The sequence below is a fragment of the Cavia porcellus genome, unplaced genomic scaffold, assembly GCF_034190915.1.
Source record: "Cavia porcellus strain 051 isolate PalLab524CR breed Dunkin Hartley unplaced genomic scaffold, mCavPor4.1 scaffold_6, whole genome shotgun sequence".
NCBI classification, from domain to species: Eukaryota; Metazoa; Chordata; class Mammalia; order Rodentia; family Caviidae; genus Cavia; species Cavia porcellus.
The window spans coordinates 84270107-84288919 of NW_026947489.1; the positions used below are offsets into that span (position 1 = coordinate 84270107).

The following is an 18813-nucleotide window of genomic DNA, read 5'->3' on the forward strand; positions in this document are numbered from 1 at the left end:
TAAGTACTGTTTTTGCTTTGGCCTTCTGCCATGTTAGACAGCGCCATAATGTCCAGTAATTTATACTATACAGTTTGCGCTCAGCTGGCCGGCTCCAAGATGGAGACAATATGGTAAAAAAGCCTAGGTTGAGGAAAGCTGCTCGTATCTGGGCAGTCAGGAAGCAGAGAAGGAGGGGTGGAGCTGGGGATGGGGATATACACTTCCGGGTTACGCCCCAGTGACCCGCCTCCTCTAACCAAGCCACACCTTCTAACCGGAAGTCAGCTGCATCACCCCGGTGATCCAGTCATGTTCTGAAAGCCCTGCTTGTAAGTGCAGGAGGCTTTGGGTGGAGGGAACCTTCTGCCTGGAAACCATAACAGCAGACAGTGGGAAGGCCAAGAAGGGTAGGTTGAAAGGTTCCAGGAAAGGCGAGACCTTGCCTCTTCCCCCAAAGTAAGCAAGTGTGCTCACCCCAAGAGGAAGGCCCAGCCAAGGGAGGTTGGGGAGGTTTATCTAGGGAGAAGTTACTGAAACTCTCACCAGGAAGACAAAGGAAATGTAAATGTTGTCAGAATAAAAATGGAGTTGCTTGCATCAGCCCTATCAAAAGAAGTGAATAAAGCCGGGAGGATATGAAAGCAAACCCTGTTCTGTTTTTTTTCCATACAGCACCCTATTTAATCATTGTACCTATTCTATGGGTAATCTATAAATATCCTCTTCAATTTATAGGCGAGGCAAATGAGCTTTTCCATCTCAGTTCTACCAAAGTACTCGACACAATTAACGATCTTCCATGCTGTATGTCAGCGGCCCAACGTAGAAGTCCTCGGGGCGGCATCAGAAGGCTGTGTTTCTCTCTGCATGCTCTGGAGGTGAGTGTTTCCTTGCCTTCCTTGCTTGGAGAAGATGCCTGCCTTTCTTAGCTTGATGCCCCTTCTTCCATCTTCAAGGCCATCAGTGATGAGTTGAATCTTTATGTCCCATCACTCTGATTTTCTCTTCTGCTTCCCTCTTCCACTTTTAAGAGCTGTTTGGGTCATCTTGGGGCCACTCAGGCAACCCAGGATGATCTCCTATCTTAAGGTCAGTTGACTGGCAACCGTAACCCCACCCACAACTTTAATTTCCCATTGCTGTGTATGCCGTTATGTACAGGTTCCAGGTTAGAACACACAAGTTCCAGGTTAGGAGGCCTTGATTCTGCCTATGTTAGTTAGTCTGCACAGCTGCTGGATGTAAGAGCTGGCATTTGAGTTTAGGAAGCCCCTCACCCACTAAGTCCTCCAAACAACATACTTTTGCCCTAAACATGATAGCCTTCTGCCTTGAATAAGTAGTTTTCTAAGTTGAGCTCCTTAAGGTCTGCACATGTGTCTTCATTGGGGTACAACTGCACCCCTCAGTTAGTGAGGCAGCATATGAGTGCCAGCATGTCTCATGGACACTGATGCCTAACACAGGGATTTGTTCAGGTTACGTGAGGCAGAGGCAGGCAGAAGGCTCCTGCTCAGGACTCCAGTTACCTGCCACTCAGGGTTTTCTACAGGAAGTAGGGGCTGGCGAAGAGCAGGGGGGACCAAATAAAAGGGCATGGGAGTAACAGGTCCCAAATGGAAACAAGGAGAGGAAAAAATACCACAGGCTTATGGGCAGCAGGGCCCAGTGTCAGAGTTTCACTCTGCCACTCAGGTTGGCCTTGCATTTGCTTTGTAGTCTAGGCTGGCCTCAAACTAATAGCAATCCTCCTGCCTCAGCCTCCTGAGTACTGGGATTATAGGTATGTGCCACCAGTCTGGTTGGACATTATTTTATTAATCAAGATAAAAATTCTTCCATTAAAAAAGTCTTTGTATTTAGGGAAGAAGAAGAGAGTACTTAAGGAACTGAGTAGAGTAGGACTGCCTCCTTCCTTGAGAGTTGCCATCTTTTTGAATTTCTATAACTATGAACGTGTTCTATTTCTGTACATATTAAGGCCATTTGCAAAAATCTTATAGTTTTCTTTGTAAAGATGATGCATATCTTCATTAACACTAATCCTGCATACGTTATAGTAGTTTTAAAATTATAACCAGAATTGCCAGGGGTGGTGGTGCATACCTTTATTCCCAATACTTGGGAAGCTGAGGCAGTAGAATTATGATGAGTTTGAGGCCAATCTGCACTACATAGTGAGAGCTTGTCTCAAAAAAAATAAAAATAAAAACCAAAAAATTATAGCTGGAATTGTCTTAAAATCGTATTTTCTATTTGGTTATCTTGACATAAGAAAAAGGTTTTTTTTCTAACAATATTGATTATACTCAGAGGCCTTCACCTCGAGAAGGTTAAAGGGCAGAACAAGAACGGCTACACTGAGGGCATCTCCAATGGGAGGCGGTTCAAGGCCTTTGAACTAGTTGTAGGAGAAAAATTCAGGGCTGGAGATATAGCTCAGTGGCACAGCCCCTGCCTGGCAAGCACAAGGTCATGAGTTCAATTCTTGGTACCAAAAACAAAAGAGAGAGGAATTAGGCCTTTGGAACAGCAGCTCACTGGCTCATACACCACACACTTTCTGAAGCAGGCAGAGGGTATGGATTCTAATGACCTGGGTTTGGGGTCAGAATGAATGGGCACAAGGATTTCAGGGGGGCTGGGGTGGGTAGGATTTCATTTCATATTTTATTTAATCAGCACTGAGCCCTTTCTAAGGAAAGTTTGTTTTGTTTTTTTTTTATCTTTTTGAGACAGGGTCTCATTATATAGTTGAGGCTGGCCCTGAGCTCACTTTGTAGCCCAGCCTGGTCTCAAACTTAAAACGATGCTCCTGCCTCAGCCCCCCCCCCCCCCGAGTGCTGGGATTACGGGTGTGCAGCCACCACACCTGGCTGATCTTTCTAAAGATTCGAAGATGAATAAGACCCAGTTTAAATAAATTGGCCATGCAGTGGGGGAGACAGGTACTCAGCTGGTCGCTGCACTTTGGGTCAGGCATTGGCAAACATCTGTAAAGGTCCAGATGGTAAGGACTTTTTGTCTCAAGGGCCTTGCACAGCTGTATCTGTAAAGCAGCCCTGCATGCTAAGAAAACAAATGGCTGTGGCTGGATTTGGCCCTGGGACAATGGGGTGTCACAGAAAGACACCCTAGTTTTGGAGCAAGACAGAATGAAGCTGATGTCTAAAATATTTTTTCTGACAATTAACCAATCAAGTATTACAGCCACTGTCCCCTTTGATAAGGTGTGTGAAATTTGTTGCTGTGGGCTGTAAAGAAAGAGAGAAAAATGAACTCTTTTCTGAAGATATTTACAAGTCAATATATTGTTTGCAGTCAACCTGAAGTGGTCAAAGAGGCCTGTACAGCAATTTTGCATGGGATGCCAGGCGTAATTTAAATCTCAACCTTACTGAAAAGCCCAGGTTAATAAATTAGCCAGTGTTTCTGTGGGCAACATAAAGGGCAGCTGATGAGAGAACAGAGGCTAGCCGGCCGCAGTGGGGACCGGCTCTGTGGAATCTGGCTGAATGGACTTACGACTATGGAACAATCGTGAGAGAAATCACATGCCTGCTCAAGCTGGGACAGATGTTTTCCCTGGGACAGAAGGGGTGTCAGGGACCGAGGGCGACACTCCCCTGCAGTTCCGGAGATAGATTTGATGGCAGTTCAGCCTCATTCTGTGTATGTGGGTGAGTCACGGAATCTCTCCATCATCTGCTGCCCTCCCCATCTTCATTAGGGTGCTGCCCTTGGCCCCTAGATCGCTGAGACTGTCACGCGAGATAACTCTTAACATTTCACTGAGCGTTTTAAATGTACCAGGCACCTTGTTGAACGCCTTCACTGTATTAATTCATTTCATCTTCACCGTCACAATGTAAGGCACTTATAATTATGAGTCTCAATTTACAGATGTGACTCTTGGGGGTTTAATGGTATCCAGAGTCATAAAATCACCAAGTTAGGAAGTGACTTATGGCGGAGCACACATGCAATACTTCTGTACAGTGTTTCTTCCCTAGAGCCCTCAGACAACACTCCTCTCTGAGACTGGTGTGTCCCAGACTCGCCCCAGCCCAGCCCAGCCCATCCTGCACTGTAGACATGTAACCCTGATCACACAGAGGAAGTACCTGACGCTTGGAGCAGAGGTACCACTTGAAGCTGGGGCAGGAAAGGTAGGCACAGTGGGCCAGGTGAGAAGGAAGAGGAAAGGCCTTTCTGGCCCAGGACCAACTCTGTGTGAAGTGCTTTTTGTAACCTCTCGGGGCTTCACTCTAAAGCCCCTGCTCACCCTTGCCCTATGGCTTTCAGATCTGATTCACTTGTTCTTTTCCCTCTTATTCCTTGAGCTCAAGCATCAGGACAATTACCAGGTCAGCAGTGGAAGCCAGAAAGTCTTTGCCAGCAGGATGAGGCCAGGAAGCCTCAGTGTGTACATGACAGACCAGGCCTGACCTGGTGGGATTCCACTGGGTCTGGGGCTCTGTGTGATGGATGTTAGGAAGGGTCCTGGAACACACCCCAATTTGTGTGCTTGTCAGTCAGCTTCTTAGAGGGAGGCGTTAGCTTGAGCCAGGAGGGAAAGGTGGGAGTGAAGGAAGGGAAAAGAGGAGATGGGCTGGGGGTGCAGGGTTGGGGGAGCCTGAGCTGTTGCAGGTAGAGACAGCTGTGAATGCAAGGGTCTGGAGGTGTGGAGGGAGTTGGTCTGTTCCAGGAGCTTCTGAGGGCCCAGGTGGCCTCACCATGGCCAGTGTGGCCAGACAGGGCTGGGAGACAGGCAGGAGCCAGCTCTAGGTGGGGCTGGGTCAGGAATCTGGATATTATCCTGAGGATACTGGGGAACAGATGAGTGTGAAGTTAGGAGCCTTCACTCCAAGTCAGAATGTGACTTTAGCCCCGTAGGGGAGCCAGGACACCCCACAGAGATCTCCCTTAAACCTGTACACTCACCTGGCAGAACACCAGGCCTTGCTTCATGTTTCTCAATCCATTAGACTGGCCACTAGTTTCCTTCGTGGTTCCCTTTTCTCTGGTTCAGTCCCTGCCTTCCCTCCATCTTTTCTTGTCTGAGTGGCTTGGTGGCCAGCAGATGGCTGCAGCCTCAGGTAGCCCCAGGGTCTCGGGCGGTACAAGTCCTGCACATCCCAGGCCCCACATCTGCATCAGGCACTCCAGCTCTGGGACATAACAAGCCCTCCCTGGAGTACAGAACCTCTGTAGTCTGTGAACCATTGGCCTAGGGTGGTGGAAAGAAGCTGAGCCTCAGACCTGGCAAATCTGGGGAGCTGGGCCCTTGCCTTCTTTCTTACCTGGGGTAGGGGAAGAGTGGTGGTGGAAATGAACAAAAAAGACAAAGCCAGCCTACTCTCCCCTTTAAGTGACAAAATTCCTGTGACATAAAATTCACCATTTTAAAATACAGAATTCAGCAGTGTTTAGTATATTTACAATGCTACTATCTAGTTCTGGACATTCACTCCCAAATACAGCCTGGTACCCCCAAGCAGTCACTGTCACCCCAACTCTCAGCCCCTGATCACACCAATCCACCAGTCTGCTTTCTTTCTTTGTGGATTTACCTGTTCTGAATATGTCATAAAGTGAACCATGAAAGTTGTGTGTTTTTTAAAATCTGACTTCTTTCACTCAGTATATATATATATATGGAATTGAACTCAGACTCAGTGTATGTTTTTAAGAATATCACTATTTTTTAAAATGTATCAGTATTGCCTTCCTTTTTACGGCGGCATAACATTCCACCATGTGGCTATACCTTGTTCTGTGTATGTGTTTATTCATTGATGGGCAGCAGAGTGGCTGTCAGCTTTTGGCTTTTGTGAGCAGTGCTGTTAGGAACATTCAGGTGCATGTTTTTATTTGAGTAGCACTTTTCAATTCCTGTAGGCAAGTAGGAATAGAATTGCTGGATCATATGACAATTTTGTATCTGTTTTCTTTTTTCCTTTTGTGATACTGGGAATTGGACTGACTCAGGGCCCTAAAGCTGAGCTATAATCTCAACCTTTTTTAAATTTTGAGACAAGATCTTGCTAAATTGCTCAAGCTGGGCTTGAACCTGTGATCCTGCCTCAGCCCCCAGAGTACTGGATTATGAGTGTGTACCACCATGCCTGATTCTATCTGATTCTTTGAGGAATCATCCAGTGGTTTCCCCACCAGCAATACACAGCATTAGGATTTTCTCAGGTCCTTGCTAACAATTTATTTTTTACTTAAAAAAAAAAAGCCATCCTAGCAGGAGTGAAGGATTAGATTTGCATTTCCCGAATGACTAATAATGTTGAGTATCTTCTCAGGTTATTGGCTATTTTTATATCATTTCTGGAGCAATGTCTATTTAAGTCTTTTGCCCCTGGAAATTTTGGCTGTCATCTTGCAGCAACGACAGCCTAGCTTACTGGGGTGGGATCTTGGATAAATTACTGACCCTGCCCTGCCTCAGTTTCTTCTTCTCTAGAATGGAGCTAAGGATAGATCCCAGATGATAGGCGGGGGTGAGGATTAAATGATTTAGCGTGGGCGAAACCTTAGGAAGTCCGCGGGCCCGTGGGAGGTCCCTGGTCTGTAACTGATAGCTCTTGTTACACAGGCGTTGAGACTAACCGTAGGAACTAAATAAGAAATTACCAGAGAGTAATAACTGCTGGGAAGTAAATAAACCGGTGATGCAACGAGTGACTGGAAGGCTATTTTAAGTGAGGTGGACAAGGAAGGCTTTTCGGAGGAGGTGACACTTGAGCCGACACCGGAATGACAGGAAAGAGCCATGGCGTGAAGATCCATGTACAGGAAGGGCACGCCAGGCTGGGCACAGTCTGCAGGCTGGACGGAGCCTGGCCAGCTCTGAGAACTGCCAAGAGGAGGCGGGGACAGAGTAGCTGGGCTTTCCTGGTGCGGGGGTCCTGGCCGATAGTGCCAATGTGGGAAGGAGCAGCTTTGGAGCTGGGAAGCTGGGGTGTGCCGGTGTCTGCTCATTAGTTAGGAAACTGGACACTCATCACTGAATTTTCCATGTGGGAAGGCCTCAGCTTTCTCCTGGTAACATGGAGGCCGGCAACGGGGGTTTTTCCCATATGGGTCAAAGTGGCATTTGACAGCGTCTCCCCTTCTCAGGAACCCTAAAGTTAAACCTTCCGCTTTTTGCGCATGAGCTAAGCTTCTCCAATCAGCTGTCGATACGTCATTCGGCCCGCCCGTTCAACTCCACCCCTTGTCAAAATCAAATAAAAGTGCGATTTTTTTCCCCTTTGTTCCTCCCAGAGGGTGCTTGCCTCTCTTGGCCATCTGTCCCGTGCTTGCAATAAAGTCCTCTTTTCTTTCTCCGTTTTCTCTCGTTTCGTCTCTCTCCCTCTGGAGAACCAAAGGCCGCTTCTACCTGCTTTGTGGGGCTATCACGCAATGCAAAAAAATCAGACGGTACTGACCACATTGGTAGTGATTAAGAGAATGAATTTGCCAGTGTAACCTTGTCCGAAAATCCCTTTCCACAAGGCAGTGGTGGAGAACAGGACCTAAGTATTCATGCAGCTCTTCCATCATCCAGGCCTGTCCCAAAGGCCAAGCATCCAGGCTCTGGAAGTGACCGGCACGGCCCATATTTTCAGCGAGCTCCCTGGATCACTGCCTCCACCAGGCTTCTTCTTTTTGTGATAACTAGAGTTCCTACTTCCTCTGCTGCACTGCATAGGCCTTCATTCTTAGGCATAAGGAGGTACCTGAGAAGGCCTTGGGGTCCGCATCCCATCAGGAGCCAAGTGGAATCTGGTCTCCTCTGTGCTGATATCCAAGGCACATACATCTCAGTGCATCGGCTGAGCTGCACGGAAGAAGCCGCTGGGCTCAATGCTGGACCCCACTCTAAACCCCTTGTGCTTTGGTGTGGTTACCTGTGAGACAGAGGGGATGGCAGTTTTCACCACACAGGACTGTGATGTAGGCTACTTTATATAAGTAAGTCAATAAAAAACCATTAGCTTGTTGCTCAGGCAAGCCATCGGGCAGCTGGAGTCTCGGTTTCCAAATGTGTGCTTTGGGACTATTGTAGAATCTTGTGGGATACTTGTGCGCACTGTGCTTGGCGCTAGGATCCTCCACCAAGGTCAGCTTCCTTCTCTGTCTCAGCCATGTGTCACGTTGGGACCCTGAGTCAGCCTAAATTGTAGCTAGGGGCGCACCGCCTGAAGTTCTTGGCAGAAGAGGAGAAATGGTGTTTCTGGAAGGGTCAGTGGACACGGGGTACCCGCGGGCGCGTATGCACGAGCGGGCCAGGTAGATCCGGCCCCAGCCCGGCCCTCACAGGTCCCTATAGAGCTGCCCTTGGCAGGAGCAAGTTCCCAAAATCTCCGCCGCCTGCCACAAGGGCTGTGAGGACCCTGCCGGCCACTAGGGGTCAGTGTGTCCCCGCTACAGGCGCCCGCCAGCGGCTTACCTGATGGCCCTGGGCGCCCACTGCCCACGGGGACAGTTTGCAGCATCTCCTGCTTGACAGAAAAAAAAAAAAAAAAAAAAAAAATTAATGTATCTCTCTCCAGAGCAGAGAAGGGAGCTCAGACAACCGAATAACAAGCCGACTCTTTGCAGGGAAATGCAGAAGGTGGTTAAACCGTCCCGTCCTTCGCATTCCTGGGCTGAAGGAATAAGGATCCAATTGTGGTTTCTGCTCTGGTTATCTTGGTGCCGCCGAGGGTGCCGCGAAGGGAAATCTGCTGAATTCTCCCTTTTCTATTTTCTGCCTCAGTGAGGAGGAGGACGTTAATGCCGCCTGGCAGTTCCATGAAACTGAGCTGGGTGGTAATGGGGTGTGTTAACAAACTAGGGCAGGAAATAAAGTGTCATATTTGCTGGAGAATCAACCGCTCCCAGGAGACAGAGCTGCAGGATCTACAGAGGAGACATTGGAAGGAATAATAATAATAATAATAATAATAATAAATCTTGCAAATTTGCCTCTCCTTTTTTCCCTCTCTCTTCACTTCCTGGTGCCCCTTTCTTGAGATTTCCATTTGGCTGTCCTCTTCTCAGCAGCCAGCTCTGGAGACAGAGAAGACCTCAAACCTGGAAGTTGACTGCACAAGACAGAGCCACCTTCCTGACCTCTGGCCCAGAATACGGTGTCTGTCAGCCCGCGGGCAGATGGGATGCGCCGGGGCTTGGAGCAGGTCCGAAACATCCTCCCTGCATCCCGCATCCCTGTCTCTCTCCTGCGTGGCTCCCTTCGCAAGGACCCCAGGCTCCTGTCTGCCTGGTGGCACCTCTCCCCATTCCTTTCTCTGAACTTGTGTTCTGGCCCCTCTCTGAACAAAAAGTTCTTTGCAAGCCTGGCTGCTGTGTGCTTTTTGGTCTCCCTAACACTGGGTGCAGTGCCTGGTACCTTGTTAGTAGTAGGTTGTGCATGGTTTATGTTTGTGAATGAATAGATGATGAGATCCATTATTGCACTAGCAGCGGTAATAGCCAGTGGATGCCGAGCACGCTTTCCTGTCCCAAACGCTGTGGGGCTTTCTCTCATTTAATCCTTATACCAAGGCCATCAGCATCCTCATTTTAGACAGGGAAGTCGAGCCTCAGTGGGGTAGCCAGTGGATGCCGAGCACGCTTTCCTGTCCCAAACGCTGTGGGGCTTTCTCTCATTTAATCCTTATACCAAGGCCATCAGCATCCTCATTTTAGACAGGGAAGTCGAGCCTCAGTGGGGCTAAGTCATGTGCCCCTAGTTAGAGAACTTGGCGGGCATGGGGGGGGGATAGAGACCCGGGCTCAGGGCTCTGGGACTCCCGCTTCGGCCAGCCAGCTCCACCACACTGATGCTCTGGCAGCATCTCACACTTCCTCATCTATGTATAAATCATGTGTGCCCTTGTTTGCGCTCCCTGGGAAGATGTAAGCTCTGTGAGGCCAGGGCTGATGCTGCTGCAACTATGTAGCCCTTGGACCAGGTTTGGTTTTGGCCTGAAAGGATGATCACAGGGCCCAACACTTCCTGGATTCTGGAGCGAGGCTGCCTGAGTTCAAATCCAAGCTCTGCAGTTCACTCCCTGGGCCAGCCATTTAATCTTTATGTGCCACTTAATCTATCTGTGCCTCAGTTTCTTCATTTGCTTAATGAAGATAATAGCAACCCACCTTATAGGGTGGACATGAAGGGGAAATGAGCTCATGTGTTTGCACTGAAGTATGCATGGCACAATAGCCCACTGAGATTGGTTCTTTATTTTTTGTCTTTTTTGAGAAAGGGTCTTACTGTGCAATACAGGCTGGGCTTAAACTCACTTTGTAGCTCAGGCTGGCCTTGAACTCTCAGCAATCCTTTCTGGCTCAGCCTCCCAAATGCTGGGATTACAGGCATGCACCACCATGCGTGACTAGAGATTGGTTCTTGCTGTGAGACACCAGACACAGAATTTGTACTCTTTTGCTACTATTTATCCCTACACAGTTCATCAAATGACTGTCCTCTTTTTCATTTGAAGTCAGTCTATTAAAAACAAACAACACACCAAACCAACCACCTTGCTTCTTTTGGGAAGACAAGGGAAGGCAACCTTGAGTGTTCTATCTCAGTCTGTCACTCGATGTTACTTATTAACAACATGTCAAGGTTTTTTCAAGCCACATAGTGGATGAGCTGGCTCCCTTAGGACAGCAGGCCAGTCCTGGGGTGGAGAGAGTGAATGTATTCATGCATCAGGGCATAGCGTAGACATAGGTAAGGGCCTGGGCTGTCCTTACCCATTTATCTGGGCAACCAAGCTTAGGGGGCAAACCATTTTTTGCACTTCTATGTCTTTGAAAGAAATGATAGAGACACAGTCCCTTGAGATTTCAGTCACAAGATCAGAGAGGAGCAGGGCTGCCCATATAAGGCCTGGTATCTGATCCACCAGGGCATGGCTGCTTTGGGTGGACACACACAATTCATGGAGCCAGCCGGCCTCTCCGGATGGATATAAATACCCTAGGAAGAGAAACCCAAGACCAAGGCTCGGCCATCCTGCGCCCCCTGCACCGGCTCGTGCTCTTCCTGTGTGTGATGCCCCATGACCGATACCAATTCCTTCCTGAGAGCTGGGTGAACCCACTACAGCCACATTTTTGTCAGTGTTCCCAGTGGTGTCACCAGATACCACGTTTTCTGTGGCCAGAATGCATGCGATTGCATTTTCTTCCTAAGGGGGACAGGCAGGGAGGATGTTGGTCTCCTTGTGGGTGAGGATCCTGGCAGATTGGGAGTGAGTCTCAACATTATCCCTCAGTCTCCCAGCATTTGTGGGCCACTTGCTATACCCTTCGGCACCCTCTGAGGTGTGGGGATATTGGTGGGTCCCTATCTCCATGAAGGGTGCAGCCTGATGGGGAAGAGCTAAAGGAAAAAGACTCACTCTCCTGCTGAGGATTGGGAAGGAGAAAGGCAAAAAGCCCAAGGCACAGTGTAATGAATATCCATATGGGCCAGGGGGCCCTGGGCTTGGTTTGGGGGTCAGGGAAGCTTCCCAGAGGTTACCATCTAATCTGAGAGGTGAAGAATGAGCAGAAGCTAGCTGAGCCATGGGAGGAGGAAGCCTGTCTCAGGCTTGTGCAAGACCGTCAAGTTGAAGCATGGAGTTTCAGGAAAACTGAGGAAGCTGTGCAGGGGGGTGTGGGGGTGTGGAGGAAGGACCAGGACCAGGTGAGAGAGTAGAGGAGGTGAGCTTGAAGGGGTGAGAGGGACAGGTCCCCCGGAGTTTTGAGAACTAGCTAAAGATCTGAGGCAGCACTGTCCAATAATAGGGCATGGGGGACTTTAAGCAAGGAAAATAAGGTAAAAGGATTAATATGAAGAAAACATGTCATCTAAGGGTATCTGCAGTATGAACTGGAGAGGATTGGAGAAGAGCAAAGCTGACAGCAAGAGATCACTTAGGAACCTCGCTAAAGGTGGGGGGTGGGAGGGTAGGGGTGGGGAAGAGCCATGAATTCCACAAACATTTAGGTATAACACTGATAGGCCTGAGTGTGGGGACTAAGGAGAAAGAGAAGTCACTGAGGTCTTGCAGGTTTTGAGTTTGGAAAAGAGAGTAGATGGGAAATGGGTTTGGGACAGAGCTAGTGTTCAGTATGGATCCTCCTTGAGTCCAAGGTCCTGGGGCAATGTCCAAGTAGTGTAATGGGGGATTTGCAGGTCAGCAGACAGGCAGACTGGTGATATAGATCGGTGGTCATCAGCTTACAAAGGATATTTCAAGCCAGAGAGTGGAGAGATGGCTTAAATGGGACAGTAGGCCAGCCGTGGGGTGGGGAGAGTGAATATATTCATGGAAATAGTGGGAAGATATGGGCAGACGGTGGACTGCTCTGCTCACCTGTTTGTCTGGGTAGCCAAGCTTAGGAGGCAAAGCATTTTTTGCACTTTTATGTTTTTGGAGGAATGGCAGTCACATAGTCCTGTGACATGTCAGCCACACCGTGAGTGCCCATAGTGATTCCTAGGCTGCTCTCAGGAGCTGGAGGAACCTTGCTGAGGTCAAAGAGTCACAAGTCCTTTGTGCCACTTTGCTGAACTTCGCACTGGATCCTGTTGGGACAGGACCTCTCTTAGGTGCGCCCCTCTGAGTATGGCCCATTGTGGAAGAACCTGGGAAGAACCTTTAGTTTGCGGGAAGGTGAGGCTGGAGGAGGAAGTTTGAACCTGGTGGTCTGATTTGGTTCTAATGATAAGTTGTTCTGGAAAGACTGACACCTCGTTAAGATCTGAGAATTGAAGTGTGTAGCCTGGCCTTGCCCTCTCCCCTTTACACTCTCTGGTTGAGTCTTCCTGAATGGATTTGCCCTGCTGGGTATGGGTAGATGATTCTAGACTGTAGACAAATAAATCATCAAATTATACTTACTTGCTGGGTGTAGTGACACATGCCTATAATCCCAATACTTTGAGAGACTGAGGCAGTAGTAGGATCTACAGGTTCAAAGCCAACCTGGATACAAAGTGAGCTCAAGTTCAACCTGAACTGCATAGAGTCAACTAGTACAACTATTTAGTGATAACTACTTTCTTTTCCTTGATTTTCAGTGTTCTTTGTCTTTATGGCCAGTGATGCTGGTTTGCATCGACAGTTGTAGCACTGCTGGGTGCATATTCCAGCTCTTTGTTTCATGAGATTACTTCAGCCAGTTGGGCACATCCTGACTGTGGAAGTAATGCATAAAAGTATTCTTTTGAACTACATGCACTTGAGTAATTTTATAATATTTCACAGCTATGGAAAGACATATGAAGGAGACACCGAAAGAGGCCAAGTTTGGAAAATGATGGCTGACAGAGAATTTGAAAGGGATGATCTTCATTAGGGAGATCTACCAGCCCGACTTTTTGTCGCTGTGTTCCTGAACTGTCAGTGTGGGAACTGGGATGCGTTGGTCAGTCTGGTCCTGTGTGGAACTAACTGATCATCATCACCAGATGGGATTAGCCCACGAGATGTGTCTGTGTGTATTCCTCGAACTCTCCAGGGGATCATCTCATGGGAGTGAGTCAGAGGATTGTGGCAAGCCCCTCTGTGCAGTCTGGCTGAACTCTCTCACCTGACAGTGGGAAAGAAAGAGGGTGATTACCTGGTGAAGGTTGCACGGAGAGTTAAGTACCGGAATTGCAGCTGGACACCTCTCTTCACTCAGTTAATTTTCTTTCTCTTGGATTTCAGCTGGGGATCTTCACACCCCTCTTCAGCCTGTTTGTTTCAGGTGTCACCATAATAGCATTAAAGTAATTGATGATCAGATGGCACTGATTAAGTCACCACACTGTCCTAAGAGCTATGGAGTATGAATCACCAGTTTTCACACCAATCTCTGAGGTAAGCACTATCGTTATCCCCCTGACCCAAACAGAAGCCAAGGCACCAAGAGGGTAAGCCTAAGCTGATATAGTAAGTGGCAGAGGCAAAATTCAGAGCCTGGGCTGTCTCACCAAGGGTCTGTGGGCTTTATCACCAGGTGACCCTGCATCTTCCAGATGATGTCCTTCCACCACCCATGCCTATTGGACAGAAGATCCTGGACAGCACTGTCCACTTTCATTTCATCTTGTATTGGGAAAGATTCAGGCTAGGTATCACCAGATCTGGGTTTGAGTTCTGGCTCTTGCCTGAAGTTCACTTAAATGCCTTAAGTGAAGGCATTCATTTAAGTTCCTGGGCCTCATTTTAGTTGTGGATAAAATGGGAAACTAATAATCATAATCAACCATAACACTGTGGTATGCTTGTTTTTCTTTTCTTTGCTAGGTTTTTGTAAGGTTCACATGAAAGTCTACATATAAGGGCTTTGTGAATGGTGAAGAGATACCAGTTAGCTTTTGCATAACAGTAGTATAAAGGATACTTGTTAAAGGCAATGAAGTATAATGTCTACTGACTGATTTGAGGCCCTGGTGTAAAGTCTACACGGTAGTAATAACATAAACTGTAAGTGCCCAAGAATATTTACTGAATGGACAAATAATTGTGAATTGGAAATGCTGATGAGAAGCCTACCAACTGGGTTACAAAAAGTGATCATAACACTGCTATTAGTTCCACTGCTATTCGGCCCACTGCTATAAGGTCCAGATGAGAAAATCAAGGCCTAGAGAGCCCAAGGGACTCATACCACATTGCACCCCTACTCTATCTAAACTGTGCCCTTAGGCACTCCTAACTCTAGGTGGAGTCATGAGTGCTTTGAACTGAATTTTCTTTGGCATTCTGAATGGTGAAGATTACACGATGCATTTTCTTCTTTTCTTTTCGAAATAAAATGTATTCTATCGAATGCATCAAATGCTCACTGCCAGGCCGCTGGGAATCTCTTAGACACTCAGCTAGTGTTAGCAGAGGAGGCTTAAATGAACCAACAGCTCCTACCTAGAAGATGCAGAGTTGGTTTCTCCATCCCTGCTGAGTGGCTGGAAAGAGTTGGTAAGGGCGTGGGGTGTGTAGCTCCGTAGCAGAGCAGTTTACCCAGCATGCAGAAGAGTTGGGCTCTATCCCTAGTACTGCAATGAAAAAAGAAAAAAATGTCACTAAGGGGCTGTGACATCTTCCTCTGGTTTCTAGCCTGTCTGATTTGTTCTGCAGACAGAAGGATGCTATACAAAACCCACTGCAGCCTGCTGTGATTCCAGCTCGTCCTCTGGGTGTGAACGTCCCTTTCAGCTAATCCTTTAATATCTTTGTGCTTTAGTCTAAGAGCCTCCAATAAAGAAATTAGCATTCACCCAGGCTCCTTCCTGGTTCCCTCCAGCAACGAGATGCTTGGTTTTAACAAAGTGTCTTTCACATGGCCAGAGGTGGAAAGCTGGGCTTCCGTTTCTGGGAGCCGTGACCGAAGTCTTGCCTTTTCTCCTGCCTCTAACCCCAGTCCGTTATCTTTGGGAATTAGAAAACTCTATCAAAACAGATCCCATCTGTTGCTGAAGTGGTGGAAGAGTACTTGTGTAATATATTTAGGGGGTCACCGAAAGACCCTCTAATTTTCTGGGAAATGACAAGGTGTTTGTGGCTGTGTTGTGTAAAATTTCCTCTTTTATACCCAAGTCACACGCTGTAGACTATTTACTCGGAGTCTGAGGGTATATTTACCATTCAGGCAACATCACAAGCTGTCAAAGAAATCTTCTCAGAGTAGGATGTGTTGGGTGTCTCGCTTTTCTAAAAATGACGCCTGGCTCTCTCTGTCTCTCTGTCTCTCTCTCTTTTAAAATAAATCTTTTTAGGCGCTCTGTTCCCAGTGTAAATAGCTGAGAAAGGGCACTTGGTGAGGAGACAAAGTTTAAGTCAGGGCAGACGCAGCGCATGGACACACGGCTGAGTACGGCGGCTTTGCTAAGAAAGCAAGCTGCCCCTCTATCTAGCTCTTGGATTTCCTCTGTGGAGCACCATCGAAGCAGATTCTGGGGGACAGGGACACACAGATTTGCTGAGGAGGCACCACATGAGTGCGGAGACTTGGTGTGCCACTCTGAGCAAGCAACAGACGCCGCACGGTATAGAGAAGTGGCCTCCAAAGTCAATAGCGGGAGGAATGCTTGGGGAGAGATTGGAGAACGTGCTTTTCCAAATTTAGAACCCACTCACATTTCGTGGGTTCTGACATTAATATTGAACTTGAACATAAAGTTCTGGCAAAATACAATTTCCTGATTCAAAGTAAAAATGCTGTCTCAGGGAGCTTGCGAGAGTGTCTTGAAATCCACAGCTCCTTACAAAACAGCATACTTGAAGGTTCCAGTGTGAACGGACCAGGACCAGATTGATTCCATTTCCCTTGAAATCCATGTGGCTTTTCGAATTAAACAGTGGCAGGATGACAGCGGGGATGTGGAGAGGAGGAAAGGACTCTGGAGAAGTGCATTTGAGGTTTTGCTGACCTGAAGACTTTGAAAATTAGTATGAATTCTTCTATCAGGACCTGATAGCAGTGAATCTTACAGCCTAAGTTTTTGTTTTGATAAGTAGCTAGGAAGAGTCATTCCCTGATCGCGTCTCTTCCAGGACTCTTTTGTAGCAGCTTGGTTGCTGTCGCTTACACTCCCCAGTCCTTTGCATGGCCTTCCTGGTCTTCCTGGTCTTATCTCTCTCCAAATTTGTCTTTCTCAGCTTCATATTCTGGACTCGCTCTGTTGAACACTTCTGTTCTCACTAGTGCAATGTACTGTCTCTGGCTTCTCTGTCTTCCTTGTTAGTTCTGTATGTGATATCTACTGTATGTAATATCTACTTCCTACTTTTTTTCTTTATCCAGGAACCCTTCCCTTTATACAGGAACCCTGGCAGCAGCCCCAGGGTAGCTTAGAGTGCTTTTCGCTCTGCCACCTCTGTGTAGGTGCCGTGACTTTGCCTTTGTGGGAGAGATCACCACCTTCAGTGTTACAGTGGTCTATTCACCTCTGTGCTGAGTGGAAGCACATTATATCCACCAGATTATAGGGACAGCCGATTGTCCTCGGAGTAGTGTATAAGAACAAGATTTCACTCCAGGAAGCTGTGCCCTGAAGAGGGTCCTGTGGCCTTTTTTTTTTTTTTTTGGTACCGGAAATCGAACTCACGACCTTGTGCTTGCCAGGCAGGCACTTGTGCCACTGAGCTAAACCTCTGGGCCTCCTGTGGCTTTTGAGAGGTGGATGGTAACTGGAGCAAAACAAGCAAAATGGTGGAAGGGCGTGGAGTATAAAATATAATGTTTTACCTCAGTCTTCAGATTTACATTAAGGTCACCAAACTCCACAAAGGTCATCACTGGACTTGTATTTCTTATGGAAAAGTGGAAAAGGGGCCTAGCAATGTGTCTCCACTGTGTCCAAGCCTAGGATGATACCTATAGATGTGGGAATGGAGATAGAATCAAAAGGAAGAATTACCATGAATTGTGGGGATGGTGTTTGGGTGCAGATGACATTAGGGGTTTGTGTAATGGGTCATACCTGTTTGTCTGGGTATTAGCCCATTGAGGAACGGTTAAGAAAGTATAGCCTATTTATCTCTGGACTCTCAGCACTAACATAGTGCCCAGCTCACAGCACATGTAGCCGTCAATACTTGTTAGACAGATGGAAGGATAGATGGGTGGACGTCTCAGGCTGAGGGAGTAGAATAAGCAGAGGCCTGGACACCAGAAGGAGCAGGGCCCAGCTGGGAAAGGGCAGGAAGGTGTGTGTGGTTGGGAAGCACACCCCAAGGGAGGATGCAGAAGTAGGCAGTGCCACTAGAGAATTTTAATCGGGGTCAGACCACGGAAAGACTCGGTGCACCAGGATTTTGTTCTGAGAGCAGTGGGAACTGTGGAGTGCTTTCACCCAGGGCAAGATCCTGGAACACTTTCATTCCACCTCTTTGTCTATATGGCTTTGAAAACAGATGCTTAGGACTGCTCTGCCAGGAACACCGCAACCCAGAGCTGAATCCAGGCCACTTCTGTGTCAGCAGGAGGAGCGCCAGACCTGGACTCAGAAGCCTGGGCTCATTGTGAAGCCTTTTCTCATTTGGTTGCTTGTTGAGCGACCTTGGCAGAGGCCTTCACTTTGCCTCAGTTTCTCCTCTGTCCAGTGAATTTAGCCAGTGCTGGCCTCAGGTTCATGCAATGTGTGTCAGTCACACAGGACCTTGTGTTGACAGCAGTCCTTACTTGGTTTAAGGCTCTACTGTCACCACCTTTGAGTTCTTATTAATATTTATATGAAAGCTATGCATTTCATCTTGCGCTAGACCCTACAGAAGATGTGGCTAACCATGAATCCACATCACAGGGTAGTCCCGAGAATAAAATAATATTGAGGAGAAAAATCAGTGCAAGCCCATTAAAGTGATAAAGCATTAAATAACTGTATCACAGTTTAGATCTAAAATGATGGCACAGAGCCTTAAGTGTTTGGAAGGTGATCGGGTGGGTCACGGAGGCAGAGCACTGACTTGCTGTAAGGTAGGGTGTGGTGGGAACGGGTGGGTCACTGGGGAGTGTGGCCTGTTCCTCCTGTCACTTGAGAGTAGCTCTCCTCTGCCCAGGCCCTTTGGCTGTGCTGCTGCCTTGGAGCCCCAGATTATGGACTGAAACTGTGAGCCAGAATAAACTCCCACCTCTTTTTCCGTCACATGTGTCAGGTATTTTGTCCAGTGATGAAGAAAGTGAGACAAACTGTTAGGCCTTATTAATGTTATCCAAGGATACATGACACTCTAAGTACATCTGTCTTCCTGATGCCATGAGCAGGGACTCAGAGCTAATTAAACTCAGTCACCTGTTCTTGAGGAGCTGTGTTCCACAGGGAGCAGAACTAGAACTAGAACCCGTGTCTTCGGTGGCCAG

The 18813-nt window shown here is 47.7% G+C and overlaps 1 long non-coding RNA gene across 1 annotated transcript in view; it reads left to right on the forward strand.

Annotated features, from left to right (window-relative positions):
• Nucleotides 1-413: 413 nt before the first annotated feature.
• LOC134476526 (uncharacterized) overlaps nucleotides 414-18813 on the forward strand; it is a 94452-nt gene continuing 76052 nt past the window's right edge. Inside the window, exon 1 of the long non-coding RNA XR_010048261.1 lies at nucleotides 414-860. This is a non-coding gene — a long non-coding RNA (uncharacterized LOC134476526). The remainder of the gene's footprint in view (nucleotides 861-18813) is intronic.